General features: G+C 34.4%; 1 protein-coding gene across 1 annotated transcript in view; it reads right to left on the bottom strand.

Annotated features, from left to right (window-relative positions):
* The window catches only part of LOC140159200 (probable vesicular acetylcholine transporter-B), a 171562-nt gene that overhangs the window by 80675 nt on the left and 63103 nt on the right, over positions 1-27784 (bottom strand). The window contains exon 2 of the mRNA XM_072182590.1: positions 16883-16945. The gene's annotated coding sequence lies outside the window, so the exon portion shown is untranslated. The remainder of the gene's footprint in view (positions 1-16882; positions 16946-27784) is intronic.

A 27784-nucleotide genomic window follows, 5' to 3' on the forward strand; every position in this document is an offset into this window, starting at 1 on the left:
ATAGCAAATAATGCAGTGATCGACAAAATAGTGATAGATTCGAAAGTTCTTTATTGGCGTATATAGAATATTGATCGCTGACGCAGTTGACCTTGAAATAATTCTTAGCGTAAAGTTACTGGTCACTAATTAAAACTAGATTTTAAAAGAGGAGGAAGAAAGAAAAATCGTAGTACACGCAATTTCTAAAACACCACAGGTAACTGTAGGTATGGTAGAATCTGCTCATTTTAGCAAATTAAAATGCGCTTTAAATTTGATTGAAACTTCACGTTAATTCTTAAATCGAATCTCGCATGAATTACAAATATGCATGACTGAATCAAGAAGCAATAGTAACGGTCACTTGATTAGGCGTGATTTAAATGCACGTTGGCGTGTTAGCTAAAATCAGTTAAAACCAATTTTACATCGTGTATATCACTGTCACTGGCAACTTGATATACAATATGTTAGGTCGTTTTCCATTTCATTTAGAAAAAAAAAAAGATTTATTAAAAATTGCATTATATCAGTGTAAAGATATATGTTTTAATGGATTCGGTAACATTTATGACTTTTATGAGTTGGTTGAGAAGCTTGCCTTCGGGGTAATCTACTTAAATCTAGTTAAGTCATGTACCTTCACAAAATACTCATGTAACGATATGAACCAGTCATTCTTAATACACACTTAACAGTTGCGTGACAAAGAATGCATTATTAGAAATTGATCATTAAGTGGTGGCCATAAATTGACTATTTTCAATTATATTAGATGAGCATCCGTATGTTGAAATATACAAGTGCATCACTTGCATGCAGATAAATTTCACATTTCAATTAGGCAACCAGCTCTTTGCTCAAGGCCGGGTACTGCATATTTATACATCTTTTCTACATACAAAGTTTTTCCAAGAGCTAAATGTAGTGCGTATTTTAAAAACACACAGTCAAACAAATATACAAAACGCAATAGGGGGTTTTTACAAGTGCCAAATTATCCATAAACATGAGTTAGTGTGTAGCATCATATGAAAAAAGGAGGGGGCCCTGTACATACCAAACGGAAGCCTTGTAATTTTACCGGGTAGACTTCTTCGACTTGTAAACGCATAATTTTGTTTTTGCTAGTTAAATACGTGCCGAGTGAGGCTGATATGTGGAGGAAGTAAAGCACCAATCGTGCTTGCTTTTTATGTTTGCCAGAGGCACCTTTATATGGAAATCGTGGCCGCTTCCGTATATTTATCACAAGTGTAGCAAAGAGACAAATTGTGGTTTGGGTGAGATATAGAGTTATTGCAGGTTACATCTGCTGTTGCACGGATCGAGTACGACCGAGTCAGGATGAGCAATACAACAATTACGTGGAGGTGAGGACTCTCGAAATTATGCCCCACGGTTCTTTAAGCTATAACCACGGCACTTTTCAAGTTTTGCCACACATCTTAATATGCTATCTCGTCTGGATGAATAACACTCAGATTGTGGAGATAAGAAAGTGATATTGTATTGGTAGTCTGAAACAGTTGTATTTAAACCCCGCTAAACCCCATGAGAACTACCTGCCTATTGGTCAAAAAGAAGTTTTCATTTTCAATTCGACCAATCAGCAAAATTTTTAGAATAATTTCACCACACACAAAAAAATTGGGTGAATTATTTGCAAAGCTCCAATCTGATTAGTGATCAAAATGAAGATATCATGTAAATGACCAATCAGAGGCAATGTTAGATCGGCAGGTAGTGCTCAGGGGCTTAAAAGAAAGAAATATATTTCTTAATGTAATGGGAAAATATGAAGCCAATGGCAACATGGTGTTAAAATTATATTTTCCAAAGAAACCCTAAATAAAAAAAAAAAATAATGTTACATTATTATGTTTTAGACCGTTAGCAGTAGTGTGCTTCAAGCTTTTGATCCATTCCAGAAAAATACAGCACTATTTTATTTTGGATTAAAGAAACTATTATCCTCTTTTGCCAAGTAAAATACAGCTAAATCCTAATCCTTTATTTAACTGGCATTGAAAGTCACATTTAAATTTTTGGTCAATGTTTAAAAATAAGGGCAATAAAGCATGCATTTTAGGGTGTATTTAGGATAAAATACCTAATGTTTGGAGTGGGCCTCTTACAAATCTTTGACTAAATTAGTAAATCGACAACGAGAGGGAACATGATTTACGGAATCATCCAAATGTTTTGCAATCCCGAAAGGTTTTATCAGCAGTCAAGTTAGCTCAATCGATAAGGCGTTCGACTTTGGTGCGAGAGGTTGCGGGTCCGAACCCCGGAGGTGCCTAGTATACTCTCGTGGAAAAATTAAGATAGCTTGAAATTCCCCTGGACAAGGAACTTAATGCTAATTGTCTCGTTGTAACCCGTACGGAACTCGGGGAACTGATCCTGGTTGCGAAGGTTATTTGTGGAATGTCTAGGGTGTGCGCTCTTGTAGCAGCAAAGTCCCTGAATTGTTGTTAAATGGTTTATGGAATGATGTGGGCCCGTAGTGGTCAGCGACAACCTGTAAAGTGTGCTGAGGCTTGCGGATCAACGTCTAGGCGTTGTGTCACTACGCTTTTTTGATCAGCTCTTACGTAAGCTCTAACGCACATTTAAACAAAAACCAGATTAAACGCTTGCATCAAAATACTGTGACAACCTCAACTTGACTATATACGTACGATGCAGTTTTGCAAAAGTAAACACATATGAAGAGCTTATTTCTAAACCGTGTTAAGTCCAGAACCCCATGTGTCTCATTTACTTGTGTGATACTATCACAATTACTTTGACAAGTTTGACATTAGCAACAATGAGTTGTACCGGCAGCAAGCAATTATTTACCATAACAATGCTGCATAACAATATGCAGACTATTGCTCTCATTTGGGAAACAAAGGCCTCACACAGTATTGTTACTGTGCGTTTGCTTTGTAATCATGGTAATGGTGCATCCATCCACAGGGCTGTGATCACAAGCCATTGCAATCTCGCACAGGGAAATCAGATACATGGGTTTGTAGACTTAACACGGTTTGGAAATTAGCTCTTCATATAAAGTAATTATTCCCCCTTAATGAATGATCATTATTCCCAAACGGTTGACCTGACCTGACCTGACCTATGCCGTTCACTCCAACTGGGGGTTGAGTGGTGGCATCCGCATCACAATGTCCCGCCAAACTGTTCTGTCATCTGCTGTACGGCTGGCATTTACTATGGAGTTAAGGTTAGTTCTTTTGCAGTCAGCTAGCAGGCAGTCTCTCCACCTCTTTGGTGGTCTTCCTCTAGGTCTGACTCCCTGGATGTGACATTCAAAGGCCATCTTTGGAAGGCGTGAGGGAGGCATTCTCTGGACGTGGCCAACATAATTATTTTGTCCAAGATGGAAAATTCTACACCCAGGGTTTTGCGGATGATGGTGTTTCGGATCCTGTCTCTCCGTGTTACTCCCATTATCTTCCTAAGGCACATCATCTCAAAAGTGAGCAGTCGATTCTCATCCTCTTTTTCAATGTCCAGGTTTCTGCTCCGTATAGCAATATTGACAAAACAAGGACCTTGTAAAGCTCAATCTTGGTGTTGGTTTGGATGTCCTTAGCACTCCAGATACTCTGTAGTCTCTGCACAGCTCCTAGGGCTTTGCCTATTCGAAGTTTTATATCATCTGAGCAGGATCCTTTTTGGGTGATCTTTCCTCCCAGGTATGTGAACTCCTCCACCTGCAGAAGCTGGGTATTGTCAATTGTGATGTAAAGATGGGTGTCCTCTTTGCATATGGCCTGGACTTCTGTTTTATTTATATTTATTTTGAGTCCAAAAGCTGAGCTGCTTTGATGAATGAGGCTAACTAGTGTCTGGAGGTCTTCTTCACTGTTAGCAATTAGTGCAATGTCGTCTGCAAATCGTAAGTTGTTCACCACTTGTCCTTGGATGTTTACTCCTATGTTGGTATCGTGCAGGGCATACAACATAGTCATCTCCAGTAGGATGTTAAAAACGGTTGATTGTATGCCAAATTTGGAATATGCAGACGAAGCAGAATTTATTTTTTGCGCATTATGACACCTCATTTGTTTCAATGGTTCCAATATTGATGTCGCAGCCTACATTGAAATGAAAGTAACCTAAAATTTGAAAGTTACAGCAAAAATTTAGAAAGAATTTGGAAGGAAATGTTTCAGGTCTTATTGGATTATTCGTTTAATTTGGAGGAGGGCGAAACTGTGATAATCAATAAAACAATGTCATTATTCACATCAGTGGTCATAGTTTACTTAATCCCATATTAAAACATGAAGTTCAATGTTTTCTTGAACCAAGAAGGATACAAGAGACCAAGAGTTACATCTGTTTGTAACACAGAAAGGAAAACTTGCAGTTGTAGGCTATTTGATATCTTCATGTTTTAACTTGATCACATATTTATTATAATGACAATTTTTATTGATTAACACATGGGTTGATACAATAAGGATAATCCAGTGCGAGCTGGACAGACTCCCACCAATGGATACTGAATACAAACATGACAAGGCAATATGATTTTACTGCAACTTTCAAATTTTGGCTTATTCATATGCTGCGGCATCTATGTTGGGACCATTGCAACAAATGAGGTGTCATAATACGCAGCAATAAATTCTGCTTCGACCGAATATCCCATATTTAGAGTGCAATTAACCGTTTGGGAATAATGGTTACTCATTAAGAGAGGGGTAATACTTATTGGTAGGTGTTTAGTTTAGGTTCCGCATCTTCTTTTTCTCAAGAATTTGCGAAACTATTAAAAGGAGTTGAAATACTAACAAAATTGACCAAGATGAATGATCCTTTTCTTTTATTTCGTTTTCTTCATTTTCCTTTCTCTTGTTCTCCTTTTAATTTTTGTTATTTCTTCCCTTAGTTCTCTCTTCCTTTCTTTAACCCTTTTTGTCGCCTCCCACCCGTACATTTTATGTTCAGCTATATTATCTTTTCTCATTTGTGCATCTTTAAAAGACATTTTGTACTGATACAATTTAAAAAGATCTTCACTCAGCAGTTTTCAACTTCTCGGGTTCTTCATAAGTCTCCAAATTGAATGAATATCTCTTTACGAAAAATGTGTAAAACTCTAGATTCGGTGTAACCCTTAGGGTCTGTCGTGTACATTATGTTATCTAAAAACTGCAGACTGTGCACCTGATGTTGATTTCCCCTATAAATACACAATGTACGTATATTCACTGTGTGTTATCCAACTCGTGTACATCCTTCATATCGCACGTTGCCACAATCCCTAGAGAAATAACATATTAAACCTAATTGAAAGCAGCACAAGCGAGATGTTATGATTTAAACTCTACCGCCGTGCTCTACTATACTCTCTGTGATATGTTGTGTAACATGCAATAATTACGGGGTTGTGTATTGGAATTTAAGTTAATTTTGCAAAACGAAAATATTGATTTTTTTTTCTATAGAGACATGAACTAAATTCGGAGCTTACAAAAAGTGATAAGAATAACAAAATAATTTCTCAATGAGGGAATTTAAACTCGTTTATTGTCTAAATATCAAAATATTATTGTTAAGCTTGGTGCAAGGCCAAGATTACAGACGATAATTAAACTATTTTTTTTTTTTATATAGAAGTGCTTTTTGTTTATCTATAAAAGAAATACCCATTTGTGGCTACAATTCACTAGAAGCGCTACGAAAACGATGATGAATATGGCCGGGTACCTAGAGTCTAGAGATTCCTTGAAATAAACTGGCATTTTATCGTCCCTAGGTTCTTCCAATATGATGTCAACCACTTTCAGTATCTGTGTGTCAACTTAAAATTCACAAGATTCTACGCAGACGGTAACTGCGTCATCAGTAAAAAAACACTTTCAGAATATCAGAGGGCGCTCTATAGTCATTCAGCTCAGACAACACAAACAAGATTCGTGTTTTAAAATGATAAAACTCTTCATAAAACTAGAGGGTGAATGTTTTCATTTTTATTTTAAACTTTATACAGCTTCAAGTGAGGATTATTAACGACAATGACTTAAAGGGCATTTCGTGATCCACAGCCTCATCCCCCACTTTTCCAAAAAAAGTTGAGATTTTTACATCACTGGATACCTCTGGCTACATAATGTTTATGTACCAAATATTTCTTGCAGATTAATTCGTTTAGCAACAATATCGCCGAATTTGAATTTCGTTCTGGTGAACCAGAACGAAATTACAACGCATTGTCTATGGAGCAGTGTAATACACATTTCATGCATAACTCGCAAACGCAAAATCGGAATCAACTGAAATTTTGGAAATAAGCTTTTTTCGTGGATATCTACTGAAAATGTCATAAAAAGAGGATGCTAGGATCACGAAATCCTCCTTAAAACGTCATCTATCATAATGTTGAATTAAACACACACCACTTTGTCTTTGATATACAGAGAAAAATTGCGCCTTTTAGAAAAGATTTTGTAATCTGATGCAATGTCATGTTTCCTTTTTAATCAACATTGAGTAATTTTTACTATTTTGTATTTAGATTGCAGCCTATTGTTTGGAGTAAGTAAGTGATTAGTAAATCAATATTAAGAAAGATGACTGTTTACATGATTTACAGAAGTATCGTCCAAAAGTTTTGTAATTCTGAATCCCGGGTTCTGAATATGAGACACAAACGATATTACGTAAGCTAAGCTGCAAAACACATTCAATGGAAATACAAATTATAAAATCCAAACGAAAACTAAGTCAAACACAAACTAATGTTTCCATTCATACAACATCGTTTCGTAAGTTTATTTTTAGATATTTTATCAAAAAGAAATTTCAGGTATCCTATTTGCACATTTGAATTAAATGCAATTTATTATAAATGAATTTTTATGTGTGTATTTTGGCAAGGACTTTTTCCTCAAGTCCAGTCTCCATCCATTACAGATTCGAAGCTAAATTTAAAACCTTTTGCTTAAAAATTAATCGTCCTTTTTCATTTTTAAAATTCAAAACGTAGTGCTGTATTATCTGGACATTTTAGGTGTGAAGTATACAGGAATACAATAGTTGTTTTTCATTGCCTATGATTACACACTACCAAATATCAGTCATATAGAGATATGCACTAAATTTGCCTTTAGAAAACATCTTTTTTTTTCTTCAGAGGAGCTACTCAGTTCTTATCCACAGCTACGATGGTTGACACTCAATAGAGAATGAATTTGGAGAAAACCTTCTGATAATTACAAACACTCGCTGAGCTGCAAGACCTTCCCTCCAAGCTTTTAATCCAATAAGCTGATTATCTATTTGTTTTCATGAATTGGAAGAAATTCTTTGATGTATTACTGAGCTCAATCATCTGAAATTACTGGAGCGTGAGCAACCCAGGCTGGTGGCTTAGCATAGTATTTTATTAACAGAAGGTTTTCTCCAAATTCGTTTCCTAATGTAAGCTCTTGTCTGAATTCTCTGAGTAGAAAAAATAGTAGGTTGACCATCATTATTGTTTACGACTCGAAGTTTACGAACCCTCGAAGTCAATGGTGTCTGGGACTCCGGACTCACACACTCCCTATTCAAAATCATGCTACAATTTCTTGACAGAAGACAGAAAAAAATTGGTGCTTTTAAGCCAAAAGCAATCATTAAAAATCTACTTGATCTATCACATCTATAGTAGACTTGCTAATCATGACCAAACCAATTTTTAGCAAAAATAATACTAATTTCTGCTCATTTTAATTATATTAATGCAGGTGTGTTACAGTTTTTCTTTAAATAAACGGTGAGCTTATTCTTGACTAGAATTCTGTTTAGTGATGTGGAATGGGCTATTCTATTCAAAATCCACACTGCCCCTGTGGAAGATTTAGCTTAAGTCTTCCACAGAGGGAGTATGAATTTAGAATAGAATAGACAATTGGGTAACTTCCATTTGAAATACTCACGCCAGTTGTGAAAGATTAGAATAAAGCCATAATACAGAGGGCGTATGGGTTTCAAAATGATTAACCCTGACCAATTACATTTGAAAAACATAATCCCACTGTGATTAAAATCTTCCACAGGGGTAGTGTGGATTTCAACTGGAATAGCCCATGGCTTCCAATCTGATTTCATACACGTAAGACCGGAAATGCCCTCGCAGAACCACTTGAACTATTACCATGATTACAATGTTGTCAAGCATAATGTCAGTGTTAATTTCTAAAACAGTTACTAAAGGCAGGGATAAAGGCCAATCGAAAATCTCCAGTCTGACTTTGAACATCAATATTTCATGAAAAGCTTAGAGAATAACGCCAAAAACACATGTGCATATATTCACCAACATGTTCCAAAAAGCTTATTTGCAATAAATAAAAATTAATGTCAGTTTATCAAAGTAACGTCAGCGTATCAAAGCTTAGGACATGTATAAGACGATAACTCTATGAATCCTGTCATATTTGGCATTTTAAACAACATAGAACACCTGCAAACAGTGATAGCCAAAGGCATGTAACATCGATATACAGAGAACAGGTGATACCTTGTATTTTGTACGGTTTAAAGTGAATCAGTTTTAAATGTACTTTAATCTATAATACCATCAAATATTTGGAAATATCAGACATCTTTATATTTTGATGCATATGTTGTCACATTCACTATTTACCTTTTCAGTATAATTTTGCTTTCATCGTTTTGGCACTGCTTAGGCAATTGTTTGTATGGCTCCGGACAGGTATATTGACTTCGCTGCTCATTTATTTACCTTATATTACCAAGATGGACCCGATGCACCAAGAGCATTGATTCGTTGCAACATTAAGCACAAACACATGGAGCTGTGGCATGAGTGACCAGTCATTCAGACATGTCTGACATTTGGCAAACGTAAATAAATCTCGCCAACATTTATAACAGAGCCAGATTAAAAAGTGTTTAAGTTGCTTAAAGGTGCTGGAAACAAAATGAATGGTGTTTAATGGCGCATTGCATTGGGTATTTCCTAGTAATATATAAGGTCAATAACTTAGATAATTATTCTTGCATGCCAATTGGCATGTTTAGAAGATAGTGTGTTAAAAATATAGGAATACCGTAGAATTCCGTCTGGAAGCATATATGCCTCTAAACGAGGTTTTTTTTAACGAAAGATATGAAAGGCCAATACTTTTCTCAAAAACATTGCAATAGATTGGTCTTACAAATATACATGTTTGTACAGCCGCCTTTATCAGTAATATAGTTGTTCAAACTCCAAATAACGTTTTTGTTGAGAGTGTCTGCCTCTTGTCGCTTGTGTCAAAAAAACTCGTTTAGAGGCATATATATGCTTGTAGACGGAATTTTACGGTATTGGCGTATTGTCTCAGCTGAAAACCTTACTGGAAATGGGAATAGATTAAATAACAAAGACGTGTTACAATAGTCTAAATCCACTAAAATGTCTGTAGCGGACGTTACTCCATGGTAAAGCCTCACCGGAAATCTATGTGATGTTGCATTGATTTAAATTCCATATTGGTTCAATTGCATTTACAGAAAGTTAACCTTAAATTTCAATTCTGTGGAGCCAATTTACACTTATGTATTAAATATTGACAAAGATGTGAACAGAAAGTGCACACCCTATTATACATAACATAACAAACCATCGGAGCCAGGATCAGCTCCCTGGTTTCTCGAAGGGCCGTAACCGAGACCCCCGGAAACCAAGACAATAAGCAGTTAGTTCTTGGAAAGGCGAATTTCAATTTCAGATTTCAAGTTAGCCCAAACTGGTATCGCCAAACACCAGACTGCTAAAAAGTTTACTTATCCTATTCTAGCTGTCCACAATATGAGCGAGACATGAGACACAAGGTCTGGACAGGGCTTCGGCCCGTGAAACAATACGTTCAATCACATTAATGAATGATACATTAATTAAAGGCTAGCAGAAAACACAGAGTGAATCTAGAAACACATGTGTGTGGCTGTCATATCGTGTAATGCTATTCCTGTCAGCTATATTGGAGAATAAGTTTTCTTAATCGGACAAAGTCTTATGAAAAGTTCAAATAGTTGAACTGTTGCATATAATGAAATCTTCATTCAAAAAGCATTGGGTTATACCAGATGAAATCCATGCACCCCATAGCAGTCAAGTTAGCTCAATCGATAAGGCGTTCGACTATGGTGCGAGAGGTTGCGGGTTCGAACCCTGGCGGTGCCTAGTACGCTCTCGTGGAATTTTTGAGTTAGCTTGAAATTCCCCTGGACAAGGAACTCACTGCTAATTTGTCTCGTTGTAACCCGTACGAAACTCGGGGAGCTGATCCTGGTTGCGAAGGTTATTTGTGGAATGTCTAGGGTGTGCGCTCTTGAAGCAGCAAAGTCCCTGAAATGCTGTTAAATGGTTTGTGGAATGATGTGGGCCGTAGTGGTCAGCGACAACCTGTAAAGTGTGCTGAGGCTTGTGGATCAACGTCTAGGTGTTGTGCCTGTGCGTAGCGCACTATAAATCACTGCGTTTTCTTTTTTTCATATGGAAGACATGACCTTAATCTTCCACACAGGCAGTGTATATTTTAAATGGAGTCACCCATTCAGGTAAACCCATTTGAAACATATACACTCCGTGTGTGGAAGATTGAGGTCATATCTTCTATTGGCGGTGAATGGATTTCAACTGGGTTAGTACATTGCTTTTTGAATGAAGATATCATTCTATGCAACAGTGATGTTTAATTTCAACTATAGGTTTCAATTATTATCAGAAACATTATATTCTTACACAGACAAACACTTCTTTTTAGCACTCATCATATTTACCATCGTATTGCATTGTGTTGATCTTGCAAAATGTCCCCTTTAAAGATAAGACGCAATTAACATAAACAATAAGTTCAGTATTAAATCTAAAAATTACATTTTATAAAATGTGGTTCTTTGGACACTTTAATACAGTTTACAGTTGATAATTAAAATGGTTATAAATGAATTTGGTGCCTTCGGACTCGTATTAACATGATTAACATTCTAATGTAGTCATATTGCTAGAAATGTGTATTTTAGAGCCCTTTTATTTCAGCTAATTTTCAAAGGGAAATTCCCTTCCCTTCTATTATATCCTATCACTTCACAAATGCGCTATCTAAATTAAACGCGTAGTCGATCAAAAATGCAGAACTCTCATATTGTAAGTGGTTTTGATACAGCTCCTTAGAGCAAAGTCAATAGTCACTCACCGATGGACTTTTTGTTGCAAGATACTCCTCTGTTTCAATGTGGTTTTGCTTAGACTAAACCCAAGTCTTTATTTATGTAAATTGCTGCATCGTTTTTTGTATGTGTTACATTAATCCTTTGTTTTGCATATAGGTATTGTTTTGGTTAAATGTTTCCAAAGGGAATGGTGTACAACTCCTCTGGATTTCTATACTAATCACACACATAGCTGTTCAGTTAGTACCTTATGATGTCACTATGACTAATCTGTAAGAGAACCTTTTGAAAATTGGGAAATCCTAAGTATACACTTAGGGTTTTAGCCACAAAAAATAGTACGAAAATGATAGAGAAAAGTATTTTCTCAAAAATATTACTTTCTATTCACTGCTGGAGGCATTTGATCGCCATATCCAATCTCGTAAATGAAATAAATTTGACAGTTGTAATCACATTCACTATGTTCGCGATTAATTCAAGTACAGGTAAATAATTGACGGTGCAATGACATTTAACTTCGTATTTAACTTTTACTTGAATAAACCGCAGAAGTTGACGTCAAAATTAAGTTTAAAAAGGTTAAATCATTATTAATGTTAAGTAATTCATTGAAGTAGTCCACAAACACCATAATTAAGTGTGTATGTTGTCTCTATCAAATATATAGCAATAATCTGGTGCATATAAAACTTTATCTTTTGGTAATTTATTGAATATTGACTTTGATGACAAATTCTGAATTTAATTGGCAAAAGAAAAAAGAAAATATCGTTATTTTAATTTCAATACCAAGTTTAGGCTTCACAACCCATAATATTACTCTCAAAGTTAGACCGTCCACCTTACTCCCGGGTAAGGCGGTAGGTTATTCACCTCCCCACTACAATGAGCGCGAATGATGGGCCCATGATTACCCCGAGTAGTTTGGCGCACCGGTTTAGCAACCCTTAGTAAAGTTAGGGTTTTACTCTTTGGCTATAAATAGAACATTGGGCTATTCCAGTTAAAATCCACACTACCCCTGTGGAAAATTTAGCTTAAGTCTTCCACAGCGGGCGTATGAGTTTCGAATAGAATAGACAATTGGGTAAATTCCATTTAAAATACTCACTCCAATTGTGGAAGATATTGGTAAAGCCATAATACAGGGGAGTATGGGTTTCAAATTGATCAACCCTGACCAATTACAGTTGAAATTCATACTCCCTCTGTGGAAGATATTTCCAAAATCTTCCACAGGGGTAGTGTGGATTTCATCTGGAATAGCCCATTTAACAGAATACCAAGCAAATACACAAATGTTTGTAAGACGTTATGGACGTGTTATAAACGCGATTTGGTTTTGTCAAAATGTTTTTAAATGTGACAAAATGTTATTGTGAAATATATCTTTGCAAACATTTGTGAAAAATATATTGTCAACATTTAATAGCATTATGTTACAATGTTTTGCATCAAGTTTTCCCCACTGTTTTCTGAATGTTTTGAAACGTTTTATACCTTTTATAAATGTTTTTAAACGTTGCATAATAACCCGACATTTAAACATTTTCTGTAAAACGTTTGTATTTGCTAGGTACATTTAGCTATACATATCATGATCATGTTGATTCTGATATAATTTTATACTTTTTTGGTTCAAGTTCTTTCTTTAAGTTTAGTGTAATATTTATTTTTCCATCAAGTCATAGAAAAATATGATAATAGGCAAACTATGGAAGGATAGTCAAAAGAGAGCATAATATTTGGCCACCCTAGAACAATGAAAAATTGGAGTTCAAAGAGACAAAGGACAAGTCACTCAAAACAAAGAAACAGACATGGTGAAAACAACAAGAAGACAGGACAAGTGAGATAGACAACGTATGTTGGCATAGACAAAAGAAATATTAATCAAGACTATTACACATTAAAAAGTATAGAATAATAATCACAATAAACTTTTATACTGCAAGAGATTACTGTTGATTTGATAATTCTTTAGAGCTTAAGGGATCTAGAATGAGCGTTTATGGCGTTTCGACAGTATTTTTGTGGGACATGAGAGCACCTCAGACCTATCGAATTGCATTCTGAATACGAAGCATGTCTTTTGATATCAAATAATTTTGATTTTTGAAATTCGCAATTTAATACACATTTTATGGCAAATCATTAAAATTGATATTTTTGATATTTAACAGTACTTGAAGTAAACTTTATAAATCTGATGATTTATACTTAAAGTGTATGTAGGTGGGATGAAAAGCCGACGATCAATTGAAAATGTTGACCTTTCGTATTGAAGATATGTATTTTTTTTCCAAAACACCAAAAAAAAATAGGTCTTTTTGGGAAAAAAATCCATATGTTCAATATGAATGGTCAAAATTTTCAATTGACCGTCAGCTTTTCCTCCTGCTACATACACTTTAAAATATATCATTAGATTTATATAATTTACTTCGAGGACTGTTATATATCAAAAATTTGAAAAATATCAAATTTTTATAATTTGTCATAAAATTTGTATTATAGGCCTATTGTGATTTTCAAGAAATGAAAATTATTTGATATCAGAAAGACATGCTTCGTATTCAGAATGCAATTCGATAGGTCTGAGGTGCTCTCATGTCCCACAAAAAATACTATCGAAACGCAATAAACGCTCATTTTAGATCCCTTAACTGTTTTAAATCTAATATTATTCGGTCTGATTGTCACCCTTTTAAAATAACGGTGGAAGTGTTTATACCCCCAAACTAATTTCATTGTAAAGCAGGGCGTACAAGTTTACACATATCCGGCTTTATGATTTATTAATAATTTGAATGACGACATTTTCTTTTACATTATTAACCTTTAATCATTCAATCATTTCATTTTTTATTTCTTTATTAATATATCGACTAATTATCTTTAGGTGATAAAACATTCAAGTCACATTTTATGTGTTAGACAAACAATGTAAGATGGGTATGAATTATTTACAAAGTCACCCTAGCTCTCATGTTGTTATTATACCATAATAACCATTTCGAACTGTAATATACTGTTCGGTAAAATATTAACTTAATTAGCTAGGGCAAGGACCTGTACTCTGTAGAATATTATCATGATCAGCAGGGCAATTATCTTTGATAAAACATTTCATTTTTGCTGTACTCTATTCTTTTGACTTATAATTAAGTATCAAATGTTTGTGAACTTAACACTTTATGTATCTAGAACGGAGTTCATTAACTCTTTTCACGTGGGTATCGAATGCAGACGACATGTTTCAATTTTTTTTTTAATTCAAAAATTTCAGAAATGTTAGTTAATTTTTATGACCATATTTGGAATCAGCATGAAAAATGCATTAAAATGAGTACAAACAAGCCTAGTATTGGTTCAGTAGTTCTTAAGATAGCTCTTGATATTTTGAGAAAATATTTCAAAACTTCAACTTTTTCCGTTGAAGCGCATGGCTAGCACAGAGTTTATTAAAATGAATTTACTGACAACCATGACGCTCATTGTTATTTCAATTAAAAGGATGTGAATTGATATTCTTATCAAATGTGCACAAATCATAAAAGCAATGCTACTTTATCTTACATGATATATTGATCTAATTCACATTGAAATTTAGTCTAATGCTCTTCATAATATGAATACATTTTGAACTTTGAATTTGCTTGAACACGTTCAAACACATAATATGATGAAAACATTTGATGATTTAATCGTTCTGATATTTTACTTAAGTTTTCTTGCTCGTACAAAATTATATTGCAACAATTATAAATCCATATCGCTTTAAGGGGGTACCACACCCCTGCCCAATTTTGTGCCTATTTTTGCATTTTTCTCCAAAATTATAGCGCATTGGGGACAAGTAAGATATGTATATTATAGGGGCAAGGACTACAACTACTGCACTGGACATTTTATTTCAGCACAGACAACAGTTGTGTAGTAACAGTAAAAATTGAGGGAAAACCAATATTTGATCAATAAATCAAAAACTATTTGCTTTGAGTTGCTGAATTTTCAGTACAATAGTTGTAGTCCTTGCCCTATAATATACATATCTTACTTGTCCCCAATGCGCTATAATTTTTGAGAAAAATGCAAAAATAGGCATAAAATTAGGCAGGGTGTAGTACCCCTTAAGTTTTTGAACTATACACATTTGTTTTCATTTGAATAACAAATGAAGGAATTTATAATGCAACTATATTTCATGGTTAGGTTTTCGTTCTTTTTTCGTGTTTTTTATATATGATTAATTTTTACGTTGACGTAGACCAGAAAGACTCATACAATTATTTGTTCCCTTCTCTATTTGTTTATTAATGTCAGCACTGGAAGCAATTAGTTCAATCACATTATGAAGATTAGTCAATGTAATATCAAATAAATTAACAATATATAAATTATGACTTCATATCACGTCCCATTTCTATCCTAAATTTGTATATAATGTGATAAAAGTTTAATATCATAGCTTTTCTGTTACTTTAGCACTCAATTTGTAGCGCGTGATTTGTGCTATAGTTAAGCGTTAAAGATTAATCATTTTATATATCACTATAGGCTACATCGACCTTTCAATTTCCATTTCTAGAATTCAAATTTGTGTTGCTCTGGGTGCAATATTTTCATCAAAAAATATGTTCTCTGGAGGTTTACGTAAAACTACATAATGACATTGAATATAAATGTTAATATTTATAGCCGATTAATGTTGAATAATTTCATAATACGAGGGTCATTCAAAAAGTTCTACCTCCATCATCACATCTCTGTTATCTTACATGCCTGGATATTGTAATTACTCATGATAATACTCTAGGATACAAAATAAAAGTTATTTGATAAAAATGTGATTTTAGGTTGTTTAGATATGTTGGTTAAAGCGAATACAGATTTTGTACATCGAAAACGGTTAAAACTGAAGCCGAAAGTTTTGGGACTTCAAAATAAAATAAAACATGTTTTATATGAGAAGAAAACCTGGAAGGGTTCAACAGACACACAAATGTTTGTGAAATTTGCCAGATGTCGACTAGACCACATTTAAGGGTAATTCGCAATTACGTCCTTATTTTAAGCAATGAGTGCATCTTGACGTGGAAATATGATGAACAGTTTGTTAATAAACCTGTATATTATATTTACAAAATACAAAAAAAATGTGCATACGACTTATTTATATTTAAATTATGAACCAATTGATACGACTTGAACCGACAAGTTCTCACAATCACATTTTGATCAAATAACTTTTATTTTGTAGCCAAGATTTAAGAGTATAATCATAGGTAATTTCAATTTTCTGGCAACTAAGATAACAGAGATGTGACGATAGAGATAAAACTTTTGGAATGACCCTCGTAGATATAAACATTGGTGTTGTGTTGATTGTTTCTGAGGTATGTGATATTGAGAATTTATTCATTTGATGAAACATGGAGAGTGTGAAACGAATGTGTGTGCTATGCCTGTCTAAGCAATATGAACTCAAATCAAAATACGTTATGCGGCATAAGTAATAATACGTTCAACCTGAATATGTTTTATTGTGGTACGTAAAGATTTCTTTGAAATTTTAATTTACTAGTATGCAACAATTATAGAGAGCTTAAGGTAAGACTATCCATGTTACAGCCACACAACGTTAAGACCAATTGTATTGGTTTAAGCAACCCAAACAAAATGCAACCAAATGGTAACTTACCTACACACCCTACATACGCCTCCGTAATAATTGACGACCTTTATTGACTCAGCCAAAGCACCCCTGTAAAGAGAAAACCATGTTCAGATGAGGTATGAATAGTAATAATGACGACACTAAGTGAAATGTTTTACTCTGCAGAAAAAAAAGAGCTTAAATGATGCTAAAATCATTCAGAGAAACTGCCAACTTAGTGTGTAGGAACGAGGTTTGAGAATAAATAAACCCCAGCCGGCTTTGTAACTACATATTAAGAATATAGGTTGCAATAAGAACGACATTCAACAACTTTGTGCATGGTATGATTATCCAATGAATTGTCATTTCTGATGACATTTTATTGATTATATTTTTTATTTAATGTATGAAGTATGCAGCCATTACAATATAACTTGCGGCATTATCCGTTTCTTTAATGCCATTATTCTTTTTGTCATTCTCAACCCACTACCACTTGCAACTTTCTATTTTTAAACATGCAACTGATAAAAAGTTGAAACATCTTTATATTTAATTCTCATTCAGTGCACCACATAAAGACATAAAAATATGTAATATTTGTTTTTCATTATTTATAAGTGGCTGTTACGCATTATGGTACATATTTTCAATACATTAAAAGCTTAATAGGGTTACATGATAGGAAGAACTTTATACAGTCCTTTTAATATTAAAATATGCAGGACATGCCTGATGTCTTTCATCGACTGGTTTTAACTGATACACTGTTTTTAATATCAAAATCACGTTTTCCATTAACACCATGAAAAAGTTAATTATCTATACTGACTATCATGTCAGCTATTTTTACCATCCGATTCCAACATTCATGTTTAGGTGTTAGTGTTAGAGCCAACATATGACAGGGAAGCCTCGAATAAATGCACATTCGATCCGATTCTGCACAATATGAGGCTTCCACGTCACATTTTTTCCAATTATCTCAGACATCAAATACATGATCGTTATGTGAAAGGAAATTATTATTGTGGTTGTTGCTGCATTGATAGATTGATTACACGCCTCTCAACTGTCCTAGAAGGCACAACAACTGATAGTAGCTTGTTTGTGCATCTTGGTTTAAAACCCTCGAGAAATGAAGATAAATAATACAAAATTCACATTCTGCGCCATACAAACGCTGATGTTACTAGTAGGTCAAAATGTACAGCTTCAAGATACCTTGCAATCACACGTACATAGAAGTTACTACCCTTTTCTTCCGAACAGTTAATGAATTAATATAAAATTTACGACAGAATTATCAAAGAAAGCAAGAAAGTTAGAGGTATCAATAAATTCACGTATAAAATTTAAATTTTAATGAATCGTTGTGGCCATTACAGCTTATCATTGTAACATGACATTCCTCGAAGCATTTTGCAAGTGATTTGTTTCTGCACGATTTTCTCACCCGATGTAAACAAATGCTACGTAACAATAAGAACTTTGATTATAAACCATGCTATGGTTGAGATGCCAGCGAAAAAGGCATTCTCACCTTTCTCCAGATCGGTGTTCTGATTCAGACAAAAAAATAAATTGTTCATAATGTAAGGATATAGTAAGCACTCATAGGTATAAAGCACCACAATGAGGTTACAATACAGAGTTACAAAGCAATCGCAAACTATATCTGAAATATATTTGAATTGCGAAATAGCATTGGTTTGTAAATATTGAGTTTGAATTGAAACTAAGGTGTTATGTAATCTTCCTTTAGTCCACATAACTCTCCTCGCGGGTGTCGACTGCAGACGACAAGTTTAAATTTCAGAATTTTACAGTTTCATGACCATATTTGGAATCAGCAAGAAAATTGCATTAAAATGAGTACAAACAAGCCTAATATTGGCTCAGCGCGTTTTGAGATATCAAAATTCGGACTTTTTATCTCGATAATAATCGAATCGAATTGACAAACAACAAATAAAAAAACACACCAAAACAAACGTTGTGAACATTTTCGTCAGTCTTATATCTGGTAGTGTTTGTGCTCAATTTAGATTATCATATCATCTACTTTTCAGCCATCGTGTTTGCTAATTCAGTGATATTCAAATTCTACTGAAGAAGATGAAGGACGCATAAAAGAATCTCAACAGCAGCATCTTCCAAAAGGTATCACATAGCATGATAAAATTACATAGGCTTAGTCTACACTGTAAAAAATGAAACACTATGTCTATAATGCACCAATCTTTGATAATGTGTAGAAGCTCATCAAAATTTATATTGATTTAAAATCCAGGAACTATACCATTTGTTTTCCAATGCAGTAAGTACCCGGTATTTATTTAAACATAAAATTACGAAATATGATAGTATACTATTTGAAATATAAAACCGTTTGTTTTCATTAGTTTTGTTAATACACCTATTAGGCCAAGTAAAAATAAAAATATGTTTCTCGTCCGGGTTTTTAAAAATAGGAGGATGGGGGGCTTTTTATTTTCTATTTTTTATTGGAAAACGACGCTAAATACCTGTATTTGGCACCATATTTTGGGTATTTGACATACAGATTGATATCTGAGAAAAAGGAGGAGGCCCTTTTTATTTTATTGTTTTAAGAGGTAGGTCCCTCTAGTGATCACAAAACTCTTATTAAATGATGTATTATGCATTTACAAAGCCGTAAAATAAGTTTCAACTTCTGAAACATCTTTTTCAACAAGTTATAACTGAAAGTTTATAAAATAAAAAGAAATTTGAAAAATCTTCAAAAAAGGAGGAGGGCGCGGACGAGAAACATGTATTTTTTTTACTCGGCCTTAGGTATTGTGTCAATAATATTACTTTGTATGTTTTTGCTGCCATGAAGAGTGCAGCCTATAAGCAGTTCATCTTAAATGGAGTTACGATTATACTAAAACCATCCTGGACCGTCTTTGTACCTAAACCCTTTAAAGAATAGGTTGCAATAAGAAAGATTTTTAACAACATTGTGCAGTAGGGCGGGGGCGAAAAAACACTTTTTTTCTCGGATCGACTTGGAACTCTCGGAGAATTTTACTGGGGTACATACTAGTATCATCAGTAAGATCGAAGCATGTTTCACCCAGGCAGTAGATTTTTACAAAATCCCTACTTTTTTGCTATTTCTTATTGTATAACTCTCTATATCAGTAGAAACAATCTGGGAAAAGTAGGCATTCAGATACCATCCTAACCAATATTGAACACTTCAGGTAGTTTGTTTGGATCCGCTAGAGCATCAACAAATAGCAAGCAGTCACCAATTGGTTACCATTATTTTTGCTAAAGACACCTATGTAAGTTGAATATTAATGATATTTGAGTTGCTATATTAAGGGGTAGGGGTAGCATTATGGAGCGTGGTATAAAATATTCAATAAATTGTCATTTCTGATGACATTTTACTCATTAAATGTTCCTTTACTGCATGATGTATACAGCCATTACAATATAACTGGCGGCAATAATGTTCTCCGTTTCTTAATGCTATTATTCTTTCTCTTATTCTCAACTCACTTTCTTTGCAACTTTCTATTTTAATGTATCCAACTGATATAATAAATTAAAACATCTTTATATTTGACATTTATTCAGAGCACCACACAAAGACATTTCTATTAGGAATATTTTACATTTGTTATTCATTTTTTAAATGTCTGTTACACTTTATGGTACAAGCTTAATAGCGTCACATGATGGGAATAACTTTATACAGTCCTTTTAATATTACACTCTTATAATATGCAGGACATGTATGGTGTCTCATCAACTGGTTTTAACTGATACACTGTTTTCAATATCAAAATCACGTTTTCCATTAACACCATGAAAAAGTTAATTATCTATACTGACTATCATATCATCTTTTACCATTCGATTCCAACATTCATTTTAGGTGTTAGTTTTGAAGCCAGTCTCATATTCTATGACGCCAACACATGACAGGAAGGCCTCGAATAATGCACATACGATCTGATCTACACAATATGTGGCCTCCATGACACAATTTCTTCCAATTATTTCAGACATCAAAATTACATGAGCGTTTTGTGAGAGGAAATTATTATTGTGGTTGTTGCTGCACTGATAGATTGATTACACGCCTCTCAACTGTCCTAGAAGGCACAACAAATGATAGTAGGTTGTGTGTGCGTCTTGGGTTAGAACCCTTGAGAAATGTTGTCAAAATTCCGATGTTTAGAGCTCTGCATTATGAGGGCATTGATTAAAGTTCGCTGTTGAAATAGTGTAGAAGATAGAAAATACGCAATTCACATCATGCCCAATACATGATAAATTTAGACGCTGATGTAGTAGGTCAAAATTCACGTACAGCTTCAAGATACCTTGCAATACCAATGTTGTCAACAACCTTCAATCACACGTACATAGAGGTTACTACATTTGCTCCTGAACAGTTCATGAATTAATAAAGAACTACGACAGAATTGTCAAAGAAAAATCGACAAGTATCAATAAATCCACGGCGGTAAGTTAAATTCAATGCGGTCATTTCAGTTTTTGTTACATATGACATCGAAATAATGTTGAAGGTGATTCTTTTCTGAAATATGTTTTCATATATATAAACCGTAATCCCTGCTGTGATCGTGATTCCAGTCAAGGCATTCTAATCTCTCTCCAGGATCTGTGTTACGAATCGGACAAAGAATAGTTGTAATACCGTAAGGGGCTATTCCAGAAAATAGATGCACACCCCCTATAGAGGAGTTCGGATATCCGGACTTTTTGTCCAGTCGTGATTTTTGGAAATCCAGACTTTTCAAGTGTCCAAAGGCGAAAAAATCCAGCAGAAAAATAGCTCAAAATCAGAAATCCTCATTTTGACAGCTCATTTTGGACATTTCCGTGATTTTACCTTCATTTAATTGGATTTCCAGGCTTTTTCAAGTGACATTGGCAACTGGAATTCCAGTCGTTTTCAGAAAGCAGACTTGGAAATCCAGACATTTCTTTCATTGAAAAGTTGCTCCTCTATAGGGGGTGTGCACCTATTTTCTGGAATAGCCCAAGAATGGAAAATAGTATAAGCGCTCAAGAATACAAGAATCTAGGAACAAGTACCAGAATGTGGTTACAAAGCAAATCGCAAACCAACTCTTAAATATGTTTGAATTAGGAAATAGCATTGGTATGTAAATATTGGGTTTGGATTGAAACTAAGGTGTTAAGTAATCTTCTTTTAGTGCACTTAACTTATCTGAACATCATTAGTTTGTTGTTAGCTGAGTACATAGCTGACTCAGTAACAATTTTTTTAAAGCTTGACTTGATAAAAGAACACACACAAAAACACCAGAAAACAAAAACAAAGAAACAAAAACAATGTAAAAGTTTTCTTCAGTTCAAAAGCTGGTAGTGCTTATGTTTAAGTTAGATTATATTTTTTGAGGAGTACAAACATTGATTCCTAAAAACACAGCAGTAATTTTTTTCTGCTAATTTACTGATATTCAAGTATAAAGCAGATGAAGGACATTATTCGAGCACTTCTTCCAAAAGGTATCACATAGCATGATAAAGTTACATAGGCTTAGTCAGCACTGTCAAAATTGAAACACTATAATGTACAAATCTTTGATAATGTGAGGAAACTCATCAAAATGTATATTGGCATAAAATCCAGGAACAAACAAACACGGACATATGACATTATAATCAAACTGCGTATGTAATCCTGGATGGAGAAGCGATGGGATTTAGAGGCCTTAGACATCAGTCACCGTGGTTGACGATGTCCTATCATGCCCACTGTATTTATAATTCTTCAAATGTATCATCTTATTCAGGGTGGTACAAATGTTGTAAGTTTATAAATCCTTGTTTCATGAATAAAGCTTGAAATGTATGAACAATGATATCAATGTCCACCATAAAGTGTTCAATATCGAGATCAATATGCGCTGATTGGAATATTCTCACGATAAATAGGCCAATTGTTACGATGTTTGGAGGGATATAGGGGATATATACCTTGGTAATATACCTTTATTTCGGTATTATTAAACAGTATTTTTATCATAAAAATTGACACACACAACTCATGATTGTTTTTAACATTTATTTCTCTTATCTTTTAACAATTTTTGTCATATCATACATTTGCCGTGTTGTAACTCCGATTCCGTGATTTTTTACGATTAAAATGACTGTAAATACAAGTTTACATTTCCTTCGTAATACACCTGTGTGTCTGAATATATTGTGTCAATAATATTACTTTCTATTAAGGAGAGTAAACCACTTTTTGAGGCAGTTGATCGCCATATCCAATCTATTAAATGAAAACATAATTGACATTTTATATAATCGCATGCAAGCTGCCCTCAATAAGTCGGTTATTGAATGACATTTAACTTTCGTAGGCAACTGTTTGTACGACTTAACAAATTAAACAACTTAAAACCGCTAAAGTTGATGTCAAAATCAAGTTGGAAAAGGTTTAATTACAGTTAATTAATGTATTAAAGTATTCCATAAACACCAATAAGGATTATTATTATCAAGTGTGTTTTTTAAATTAAGTTGCCTCTATCAAAACCGATGCCGATACAAGTAGTGGGAAGTACAACATTAATTTGGTCAATTTTGCACTTTGTAAACTATTATTCATAATATAGCACTATTGCTGTAAAATAAAAGAAATAAGCAAAAAAATTGTGGGTACTTTATTACGGTATCTTCGGGGGAAAAGAGTTTAATTTTGCACGCTATTATAATGCCAGAACGGCATTTTTGAGCTGTAAAAAAGCACAGTTCGGTACTCTGTAGGATATTTGCATAAATAGGCAAGGAACTGTGATCTGTATAATATCAGCATAATTAGCGGGGCAAGGACGTATACTATGTAAATTTACAATATTAGCACAATTAACAGGGTAAGGATGTCTGATAAAAAGAATCTTACATTTATTTGTTCCCTTCTCTATTTGCTTATTAATATCAGCACTGGAAGCAATTAGCCCAATCACATATTGAGATTAGTCAATGTTATATCAAATCAATTAAAAATATATAAAAAATGACTCCGAATCACGTCCAATTTCTATACCTTTCTTCAATTTGCATATACTGTGTTTAAATTTTAATGTTAGAGCTCTTCTGTTACTTTAGAAATTCACTTTGTAGCGCGTAATTTGTGCTATAGTTAAGCGTTAAATATTAATCATGTTATATACCACTAAAATGTATATTTTACATCGACCTTTCAATTTCCATTTTAGAATTCAAATTTGCTTGCTCTAGGTGCAATATTTTCATCAAAAAATTAGTTCTCTGTAAGTTTCCGTAAAATTAAAAAATGACATTGAACAATGTTAAAATTTACAGCCGTTTAATGGTAATTAATTTCATTCCCATGCATAGGCATTGGTTTTAATACATATGGGAGTTATTGCGATTGTTTCTAAGTGGTTATTTTGGTTATATATAGCTCATGTAGTTGGTGTAAATCATGTCACGATATTTTTCAACAGTAGGTAACCTGAAAAAGGTCGCAACAATACCACTTAACGATAAGCTGTAATTAAGATAAACAATGAACCCCATCTGATACCTGCTATCTTCGGTAGATAGCAACATTAACCCCATCTGATACCTGCTATCTTCGGTAGATAGCAACATTAACCCCATCTGATACCTGCTATCTTCGGTAGATAGCAACATTAACCCCATCTGATATGTGTTATCTTCAGTAGATATCAACATTAACCCCATCTGATATGTGTTATCTTCAGTAGATAGCAACATTAACCCCATCTGATATGTGTTATCTTCAGTAGATGGTAACATTAACCCCATCTGATATGTGTTATCTTCAGTAGATAGTAACATTAACCCCATCTGATATGTGTTATCTTCAGTAGATAGTAACGTTAACCCCATCTGATGTGCTATCTTCAGTAGATAGTAACATTAACCCCATCTGATATGTGTTATCTTCAGTAGATAGTAACATTAACCCCATCTGATATGTGTTATCTTCAGTAGATAGTAACATTAACCCCATCTGATATGTGTTATCTTCAGTAGATAGTAACGTTAACCCCATCTGATGTGCTATCTTCAGTAGATAGTAACATTAACCCCATCTGATATGTGTTATCTTCAGTAGATAGTAACATTAACCCCATCTGATATGTGTTATCTTCAGTAGATAGTAACGTTAACCCAATCTGATATGCTATCTTCAGTAGATAGTAACATTAACCCCATCTGATATGTTTTATCTTCAGTAGATAGTAACATTAACCCCATCTGATATATGTTATCTTCAGTAGATGGCAACATTAACCCCATCTGATATGTGTTATCTTCAGTATATAGCAACATTAACCCCATCTGATATGTGTTATCTTCAGTAGATAGTAATATTAACCCCATCTGATATGTTTTATCTTCAGTAGATAGTAACATTAACCCCATCTGATATGTGTTATCTTCAGTAGATGGCAACATTAACCCCATCTGATATATGTTATCTTCAGTAGATGGCAACATTAACCCCATCTGATATGTGTTATCTTCAGTATATAGCAACATTAACCCCATCTGATATGTGTTATCTTCAGTAGATAGTAATATTAACCCCATCTGATATGTTTTATCTTCAGTAGCTAGCAACATTAACCCCATCTGATATGTGTTATCTTCAGTAGATAGTAACATTAACCCCATCTGATATGTGTTATCTTCAGTAGATAGTAACATTAACCCCATCTGATATGTGTTATCTTCAAAATGTTATCGTTATTTTATCTAAATGTTTATGAAGTAAACAGTTTATATATCTAGAACTGAGTCAATTAAATGAATTTCCTGGAAACTAGTAAGAATTGATATTCTTATGAACTGTTCACAAACCAAGAAGGCAATGGTACTTTATCTAATGCATATCAATTACCCATTTGCCCTAATTCTCTTCATACGCTCTAATATGAATAGCTTTTGAACTTTGAATCCACTTGAACACATTAAAACATATATGTGACGTGATCAAGGGGAATGAGTCTCATGTCGACCCTGGTCGAAAGTGAGTTTTACATATGTTTCTAAAGAGGACATTTAGAGCTTTCTGAAACTGAAAACCCCATGTTGACTTTTCTTTGCAAAGTTACATCAATTTATCAATCGCTGAAAACAATAAAAAACAAAAGAATTTTAACAGTTTCTTTGCCAATATCTCAAAATCAATATTAGCGACATCCGACTCATTTCCCTTGATCGTGTCACATATGTGTGACCAAAACACTTTTGTAATGTTATCGTTCTGATGTTTTACTGCCCTAAGTTTTCTTGTTCGTATGAAATTATATTGCTACAAGTATAAATCCACATCGCTTTAAGGTTTTTTCATGGTAAGGTTTTCGGCTTTATGATTAATTCTTACGTTGACTTAGACCAACAAGACTCTTCTTTCTCTTACGTAGTCAGCACTGGAAGCAATTAGTTCAATTACAAATGAAAATTAGTCAATATAATATCAAATCAATTAAAAATATATAAAATAAAACACCGAATCACGTCCCATTTCTATTCTTCAATTTGTATATAATGTGATGAAATTTTAATGATATAGTTTTTCTGTTACTTTAGCATTCAATTTGTAGCGCGTGATTTGTGCTATAGTCTAATCATTTTAAAGACCATCAGTGGCGTAGATTTCTTTTTGACATTGGGGGATGGGATTGGAAAAAAATTCTTGAAGTATAGTGAATCTAGCACCTTTTTACGACATAATAAGTTTATGGTACAAATGCGCGCGTGTTACTTGTTGCTGGAGGAATTCGACAAAATAATGCATTTGCGCTGATGCTGATGCGTCTAATGCACCCCCTTCGGAACTCGTGCATTAGACGCATCAACATCAGCGCGAGTGCATTATTTTGTCTAATTTATCTCCCAATAATACGCGTTCATTAACCTATAATTCAGATTGTGTTTTCAATAATGTCTATGAATAGCTTTTGCTCGTCATTCACTGTGGATTAATCCTCAGGCAAACAACATATAAAAGCAAAAATGGCATTGAACTATTTCATGTATTTAATTAATTAATTAATTAAATTAATTAATTTAACCGGTGGGTGACAGGCTTAAAAGTCACAGGAGTGACTAAAAGGATGTGCACGTATGAGCCAGGTCACAGGGGTAAGTGATGCGTCTAGTGTGTATGTAGTTGTAGTTGTAGAAGTAGTTGTAGATGCATGCTCCCTCCTTCTTTCCCCCTGTCTGTCTAGTTCTTTTTCCCTTCCTTCTTTTATCTAGTAGCATAACTCTCAACCTCTGATCAATTGCGACCGAAGCCGCTGGCTAGCCTTCGGGTGAAAAGAAGAGCCGAGTGTGTAAGTCTCTTCCTGCCAGTACATAGCCTCTCCTTACTCAAGACTCCTACATGGCCTCCCAGCGGTCACCGATGGTAACTGGTCATCTTGCGATTTCCAGGCTAGCATGTAGGGGATCTCGGAGCAGCTAAGGGCCCCAGAGGTGCAGTACGTATGGCCCACCAGCGAGTGGACACGCCCTGGTACTCACCATCCTTAGCCACTGATTGAAACATGACAGTGTGAGTGGAGGAAACCTTCTAGTTTCAACAGTCTTCATTCTGTTAAGGTTCAACAGTCATCGTGTTTCCGTGGGAGAGGCGATCCACCCTTTAACTAGTGGACCTCGGCTGCTACCCACCTGCCCAATAAGCAGGAAACTGTCTCGGCTCCATTTATGGACCGGGGAAGCTGCGAATGGCCCAGCAAGCCTGCAGCTGATAAACTACCGCTCAAAGTAAACAAAGGAAATGTAAACGGACGGATTCAAATGGAAAACGACACGGAACTGTTAAAAGACAACGAAATAGCCCAACGACTAGGACTGCAACATGGAATGTCAGTGGAATTGGACAGAAGG

The sequence above is a fragment of the Amphiura filiformis genome, chromosome 8 (assembly GCF_039555335.1).
Source record: "Amphiura filiformis chromosome 8, Afil_fr2py, whole genome shotgun sequence".
NCBI lineage: Eukaryota > Metazoa > Echinodermata > Ophiuroidea > Amphilepidida > Amphiuridae > Amphiura > Amphiura filiformis.